Here is an 8,194-nt window from a genome sequence, read left to right as displayed (position 1 = left end):
AACGAAAATCATCAACAATGTCATCTAATGTATTAATTCTCAACACAGAATGGTCCTCAGCTGGAAATTTCATGGCATCAAGGATATTAAAATGCACAACAATATCAGCAAATTCCATAGACAGTGTCCCAGCATACACATTAATCTTGGTACGGGCAGTTTTCAAGAATGGCCTACCTAGAATAATGGGGGGGGATCCATGAGAGAAACCGTCCTCCATCTCCAAAACATAGAAATCAGCAGGAAATATCAATTCACCTACCCTAACCAAGACATCCTCTATGTAACCTGTCGGGTGGGTAACACTCCTATTGGCCAATTGAATGACCACACCCGTAGGCTGCAATGGACCAAGAGATAGAGATTTATAAATAGACAATGGCATGACATTTATAGATGCACCCAGATCAAGCATAGCAATTTCAAATTTATTGCTCCCAATCATACAAGGAATGCAAAACGTACCTAGGTCCTTGCACTTTTCAGGAATGTGCGGGACCTACTTACCAATAAGAGTTGATACATTCCTCCCCATGTTGATCCATTCATTGCCCTTCATCTTCCTCTTGTGTGTGCACAACTCCTTCAGAAATTTGGCATACTTGGGTATCTGCTTGATGGCATCGAGTAAAGGTATGTTCACCTCTACTTTCCTGAAGGTTTCCAGAATTTCCCTATCCACCTCTTCAACCTTTTTGCTAGGAAGTGCCCGTGAAGGGAATGGAAGAGGGATAGGTCGGTCAACCAAAGGAGAAGGTGCGGAAGCGATGGTGGTCGAAGAGGGAGAAGATCCACCTGAAGAAGAACCACCGGCTGGAGAAGAAGATCCACCCACATCAAATGCCCTGCGTTGACCGTCATGGTCGTCCTCTCTGGGACAAGTGGCAGACATGGGTGTAGGTGTAGAAGTGGGCTCAGAAGGCACAACAATCTGCTTCCCTGATCTGAGGGTTATGGCACTCACATTCCTAGGATTCTGCACAGTCATGGATGGTAACTTATCAGAATTCTGAGACTGCGCCTGGTTTATCTGGGTAGCCATCTGACCCATCTGGTTAGTGAGACTCTGTATGGAAGCTCTAGTCTCCTGCTGAAATTGCATGTTATCTTTCTGAAACTGCAGGTTTTGCATAGTTATCTGTCTCACTAACTCTTCCAATGAAGTCTCAGAAGAAGTGGAAGGTTGAGCAGCTGGTTCGGCAGATGCCTCTTGTTGCTGCTATTGTTGTTGCCTCTGGTGTTGTTGCATAGGTGGAGGCACATATCTGTTAGGTGCTCCAGCATTCTGGAAAGGTGGCGCCTGCTGCTGCTGCTGTGGCGCATTGTTCCACCTAAGATTGGGGTGATTCCTCCACCCTGGGTTGTACCTGTTACTGGACAAGTCATAATTCTGCTGTGGTTGCCTGTTGTTGTATATGTTAGTAGCATAAGCCTGAGGCGCATCAGAGGCAGCTGAGTGCTGCAAGGTAGGACAAGCATCAGTGTAGTGGCCACTAGAAGTACAAACAGCACATAGTCGTGCAACAGATGTGGATGAAGCTGTAGGTTTTTGGCTGGTTGCCAACTGTGTCACTAACTTCACAAGAGATTCAATCTTGTCTTCCAACTTGCTTTCAATAGCAGATAAAGACTGGGCAACAACATCATGTACGCCCCTCACCACAATGGCATCATTCCTGGCGCTAAACTGCTGGGAGTTGGAAGCCATCTTCTCAATCAAATGTCTGGCCTCAGCAGGTGTGGTGTCTCCAAGAGCTCCACCACTGGTAGCATCAAGCATACCCCTATCCATGTTGTTCAAACCCTCATAGAAATACTGGATAAGGAGTTGTTCAGGTATCTGATGGTGGGGATAGCTTGCACAAAGTGTCTTGAATCTCTCCCAATACACATACAAGCTCTCTCCACCAAGCTGCCTAATCCCAGTGATGTCTTTCCCGATAGTTGTGGTCCAGGATGCTGGGAAAAATTTCTCCAAGAACAACCTCTTCAGATCATCCCAGCTAGTGACGGATCTAGGCGCCAAAGCGTACAACCAATCCTTNGCAACACCTTCCAATGAGTGAGGGAATGCCTTCAAGAAGATGTGCTCTTCAGGAACATCATACGGTTTCATAGTGGAACAGACAATGTGGAATTCCCTCAAATGCTTATGTGGACTCTCACCTGCAAGGCCATGAAACTTGGGCAATAAATGGATTAGTCCAGTCTTGAGAACAAATGGAACGTCCTCATCAGGATATTGGATGCACAAGCTTTCGCTATCGAAATCAGGTGCAGCCATCTCCCTAAAAGTCCTCTCACGAGGTGGAGGTTGTGCCATATTGTTCTCAGTGTGAAAAACAACAGAATCAGAATCAGAATCAAGTGCAGATGCAACAGATGCAGTGGATGCAGTATGCACAGAGAACTCAGCAGTGGGATGCACAGTATCTAATGGAACAGACTCAAAAACAGACTCTAAAGACAAATTCCTAGAATGCCTAACTAACCTATGGAAAGTCCTATCAATTTCAGGATCAAAAGGTGATATGAATCCAGGATTTCCTCGATAATGAAACAATAATCATGAAACAATAGCACAAAAATTCAAAACACAGAAACAACACAAGACAACATAAAGACTATCACAACACATCAAAACACAGTCACAAGACACACAAACACAGACAAAAGACTCGATACTGAATCGTTGGTCCCCGGCAACGGCGCCAAAATTTTGATGGGTGTCGCCCCCCAATCAAATTTGATTGCATTTTAAAGTGCAGTATAGCTAGGAAGTGACTCCTAGGTTGTCTCTCAAGGCCCAATTTTGCGGTTCAGAATCGAGTCTAACACGAAGTGGGGGGGTTGTGAAAGGTTTGCGTGGTGAATGNNGAAAANTTAAAATGAAATTAAATTAAAACGCAGATGTAAAAACGTAATTAAATTCAATTAAAACGAAATTAAATGCAACAACACATTTCACCATGCATGAAAATGAAATTAAAACAGTAAAAACGAAACTGCTCTGGAACTGGACAACTCTGACCTTTGCTCAATGTTTTACCCATAACTTTTTCTACAGAGCTCTAAATGAGATGAGGTTTTTTTTTAATGGAAAGTAGACTCAATTATCTTTCATGTGACATATAAAACGTAGCATTTGGACCTCTGGTATGGTTGCAGTTATTTTTTTAAAATCGAGTCCAGAGAGTAAAAATGCTAAGCCTAACACTGTAACACAAATATCTAGCACAATTAAAATTGCTAATATGCATCACTAAATTAGAAACAACATAAAACCCAACTCAACAAACTTTATAAAATTAAATTAAAGCAAAAGAAATAAACAACACAAATTACCTTTAGCAATTAACCAAATTAACCTATGGCATCTAGCAAATAAAATTAAAATTGCAATAGCCTAAAAATCCTTTTTGCCGTCACAATCTCCAAAAGCAAATTAGATTGAAAGTATTTCCAAAATTCCTCCCTAGCCGTGACACATGCTGCAACATCCAACAACATTACCGTTCCTCTCTTTTCTCTAGCAAAATCACTGCATCAAGCATTCCATCCAGCACACCACTTCCTCAACTTAATAAAACTAATGCAGCAAAATGAAAGCAACGTTTGGAATGTGCTAAAATAATAAAACTTCAATGCTAAGTGCTAAATCAATTGAAGCAGCAAGTAAATCACCAAAATAAAATTAAAGAGCCCTCCTTCATTCAACAAGGTCCCACCAACGTGAATGGAGCTTTCATCCAAAAGAGAAGTAAAATTCTTTTTTCCACTCATCCAAAATCAATCAACGTAAACATTGCTCTTGGAAAAGAAATGTTTTTCAAAANCCAAGAAGGAGAATGGCGGCTGAAAAAAAATGTAAAAGCACCAGGAAAAACGTAACAGCTCTTTGCACAAAATAATAGAAAATTGAAAACTTCCTTCTTCATTCAACCATAATCAAAGAAAGAAAACATCAACATGGTCCCAGCTATCTAGAAGTCACGGCTTTCTCCCCTCCAAAATAAACACTGCTGCCAAAAACTTAGGAGGTGTATATGACGGCTCCTCCCCTCTTTTTAATATCACTGCTGCTGCACTCATTCCCACCTAAGAACCAAATGCTTCTAAAGAAAAGCAAATTCTTCACGTTTCTCTTCAATTGAAATGGAAGGAGGTGCTTAAAAATATCTCTGAACCGTTACGTTAGCCAAAATCAAAGGAAAATAGATATTAAACAAAGAAACGGTGCTGAACTATGCTCAATAAAATTCATTCATCCAAAATCCAATACTTGAATCATGGTTTAAGCAAAGAAAATTCCTCCAAAAACGTTCCAGCAAGATATAAAAAATTGAGAATGTCTTGGCTGCACCCCCTTTGCAAAAATGCCGAGAGAGAGTCTTCAAAATGACGGCTCCTTTTTTTGTGATCCCTAGGACCATGTGTCCTAAAATGAGGTGGGGTCCACCCTAAAAATAAAAAGAAACCCTAGGGCAAGTGTCCTACAATTTTGGGCCCCACATAATTTTTTAACAATGGCCCAATATGCAAAGGTTTGTCCAAAAAGTTTAAACAATAAAAATTACAATACAATGAAATTTAAAATGTCTAATTTGAGAGTCTTCAATTTATTTTGTCTTCTCCGAATGTCCCAAATTGTGTTTCCAAAATTTTCCCTGAAAATAATAATACAAATAATTAGCTCAGAAAATTCAAATTAATTAAAATTAGAATTTCCGGTCAAATTAAGCATAATTAGGAAAAATGGGAAAATACCGGACAATTAAGCACAATTCCCTTATTAGTTTTAGCACAATAAACTAAGTGAAATCAATAAAATATCGACTCATCAGCGTATGATGGAAAGGTATGTACTCTATAGTCTACAAATATTTGGTTCTTTATAGTTCCGTATATCTTTTTATGTGTGGCTGTGTTGTAGGATGTTAACATCATTTTTCTGTCTGTTGCATGTCAGTCTTTGGGTTTATTTGAATAGGGAGATGGGAGATTTCTTTTCATTTCTTGTTACACCTTGCCTATCTCTAATTTTGTAGCTTTGTTTCTTTGACCATGCTACCTGGAAAAGTCTTTATATGTATCTATTATAACCAATATATCAATGAATCTAACTAATGTTCTATTCCAAGACTTGTTTTAATTGGTTGATGTATGGTCATGTGGAGTGACTTGTTGGGGAAAATCGGCAAGTGTACCGAGTCACACAAGTAATATAAAATGGTAAGACCAAGTATCGTATCTCAGAGGAATCTTGGTGCTGAACAATTGTGTGAAAACAAGATTAATTAAGATTGAAAATAAACGAGATCATGGATTTGTATTGCAGGAATAATAAAATAAAGCAAAATTAAATTGATCAGTGGCAAAAGAGCACACAGATGAATGAAGGTTGATTGATATGAGATGAGTATGTTGTTGGGGTTAGATTTTACCAAGTTCCCTCTCATGTATATAAGAATTCTTCTTTATTCATTAATGTTAACGTCCCTCACTAAAACACTTAAACCCGATGTCTCAGTAAATAAGCTTGTCCCTAATTATCGGTTCATACAATTCCTAGCATTCCTGGTAAAAAGATGTGAAGATCATGAGGTTAAGACGACTAAGACCCGTACCCTCATGTCTAAAAAATATAACCCTTAGGAGTAATTTAACAAGGACCTGAATTGAAAACAACTTGTCGGCACTCATGCAAATCACAGATCATGCTATTGTATAAGCAAGCAATAAGAACAGAAAAATTACTCTAACAATTAATGAAAAAGCATTAGAAATTAAGAATAATTTCAAATACATGAGAGTTTACAACGTTACATCATTCCCCAACAACAAATAGAAATTAGTTTCCCATAGACATGGGGGAACTCTATGGACAATGGAAGAAAACAAGGAGAACGGAAGATTTAGAATAGGCTAAGAGTGTATTGCTATGCTCTTCTCTGCTAGGGATGCAAAACCTAGAGCCCTAGGGTCCTTTAAATAGTGTCAGACGCGTCCCAAAGTGCGGCCCGGTCCGAAAGAATCAAAACAGAGCAGAAACAGGGCCCGATCCAGGTGATGTATCGCTCAGACGTCGTAGGTAGCTCGCCCTGGGCGAGCTTTGAGGTGCATATGTTGGGCTTAGGCGTCATATTTGGACGCCCAAACTTCGAGTGTTCGTCGCGTGGGCGTCGGGGCCGTCACCCGGGTGACCAGCGGTGATGTTGCTCGCGCTGTTTTCTCGTTCATGTCGCCTGGGCTTTGGGTTTTCCTTCTTCTTGGTTCCTTTTTGACCCCTTTTGAGCTCCATCTTCTATACTTTTTACTTCTTCTTCCAGTGTTCCTTCAATCTCTGTCAAAACAAGGGGAATTTGTTAGAAAATTATTGAAATCAACCTCAACTCTCTTATTCACACAATTTATTGAAAACACATGAGTCCAAGCGAGTTTCTAAGTGAAAAAGGGTGCTTTTAGTATCAAAATCGCATAGCAAATAACGGTGTTTCAAACCGTATCACAACCCCAAACTTAAAACTTTGCTTGTCCTCAAGCAAACAAAATGCAACTCAGCTTTTCAAAACAATCACTACAATGACCCAACCTTTTTCAAAAACTTTTTCAAGACAAGGAATCACTTTTATCAAATTCAGAGAACTATTCCTCACCAGGGAAAGTGTTTCACTCAAAGCACTCAAAATATATCTCTCAATCATTCAAAAGTGTCTCACTCAACTCACAGGTGCATGGTGTGGTGTTTCTCTCTATTATCACAATGTCACACATATTAGTTTTGCCTTTCATTTAACCACAATCAAACATATTCACAAGCAGGTTATCATCACAAGGGCTTTTCATGGCTTGTAACTTGGCTAGGATAAGAATGAAATTGGTTTTTCTGGTCAGCAAAGTTCCTTGACTCAAGAGAGACACTTATGAATTCATCTTTCAAGAATAACTCTCTTTTCTTTTTACCAGCTTTCCCTTGTAGTGAGCTTTTTCTTTTTCTTTTTGAATTTTTCTTTTTCTCACTTTTTCTTTTCTTTTTGCCTTTTTCTTGCTTTTTCTTTTGATTGCTTACTGCCTAGAGAGGTGGGTTGTTTCCTAGTAACCCCAAACTTGAACCTTTATCAGTATCTTATCAAATGTTCTAAACTTAACTCAAGGTAAAGATTTTTCAAAAAGGTTTTTCAAGACATGCATAAGGCTCAAGGTTCAAAGGTTAAAACAAATTTTTCGCTTTTCAATGGGCAAAATTATTTTGAAGGCAGAAGAATAAGGGATAACAAAAGATGGACTTGATCATGTCGAACCTGCAGGCAAATATTTTAATCACAGAAAATATGGGCAAAATCATTCATGTTTCCAAAGTAGTAACAATTATTTAAAAACAACTCTGAAGCTCAAAACTCACACAGGTAAACTCACAAGTTCTCCAATTCTGAAAAACAACCTGCTCAGTATTTTAATCAAACTTTATTTCAAGCACCTATCTCACAAATTTATCATCATGCGTCATCTTAACTTTAATCAAACACTAGAATTTTCAAAAAGCAAGCTTATCACACAAAATAGAGCACAGTTGAATCAAAGCAGTTCAGTTCATTCAAGCAGAGCACAATAAAATAAAAGAAAACACACATAGAATCCAAAAATAAAATATGAAAAGTAAAGGTTCAGAGCATTGGGTTGCCTCCCAGCAAGCGTTTCTTTAACGTCACTAACTTGACCCAATAGGCTCATGTTACATCAACCAGCTGCCTGACTATGGAGAGGCATTCCACCTCACCACCCAAGTGGTGCTTGAGACGTTGTCCATTGACTATCCAACTTTCTTGTGGGTCTTCAGCAGCTGGGTCTGTCAACTCAACTAATCCATGGGGAAGGATATTTTTTATTAAGAATGGGCATGACCACTTGGACTTCAACTTTCCGGGGAATAGTTTCAGTCGAGAGTTGAACAGCAGCACCTACTGTCCTGGAGTGAATACCCTTTTGACCAACTTCTTATCATGGTAATACTTCACCTTTTCTTTGTAGTTTTTAGATGACTCATCGGCGTGCAACCTCATCTCCTCAAGCTCAATAATCTGCCTTCTTCTCTTTTTTGTAGTGTTGCCAGGATCAAAATTCAAGAATTTTAATGCCCATAATGCTCTGTGTTCCATCTCCACGGGCAAGTGATAGGCTTTTCCATAGACCATTT

The 8,194-nt window shown here is 39.2% G+C and overlaps 1 pseudogene; it reads left to right on the top strand.

Moving 5' to 3' along the window:
* Positions 1-7,862, top strand: part of LOC106770240 — a 31,918-nt pseudogene extending 24,056 nt beyond the window's left edge.
* The last annotated feature ends 332 nt before the right edge of the window (positions 7,863-8,194 follow it).

This window comes from Vigna radiata, chromosome 8 (assembly GCF_000741045.1).
Source record: "Vigna radiata var. radiata cultivar VC1973A chromosome 8, Vradiata_ver6, whole genome shotgun sequence".
Lineage (NCBI taxonomy): Eukaryota > Viridiplantae > Streptophyta > Magnoliopsida > Fabales > Fabaceae > Vigna > Vigna radiata.
This window is presented reverse-complemented; position numbering and strand designations above follow the sequence as displayed.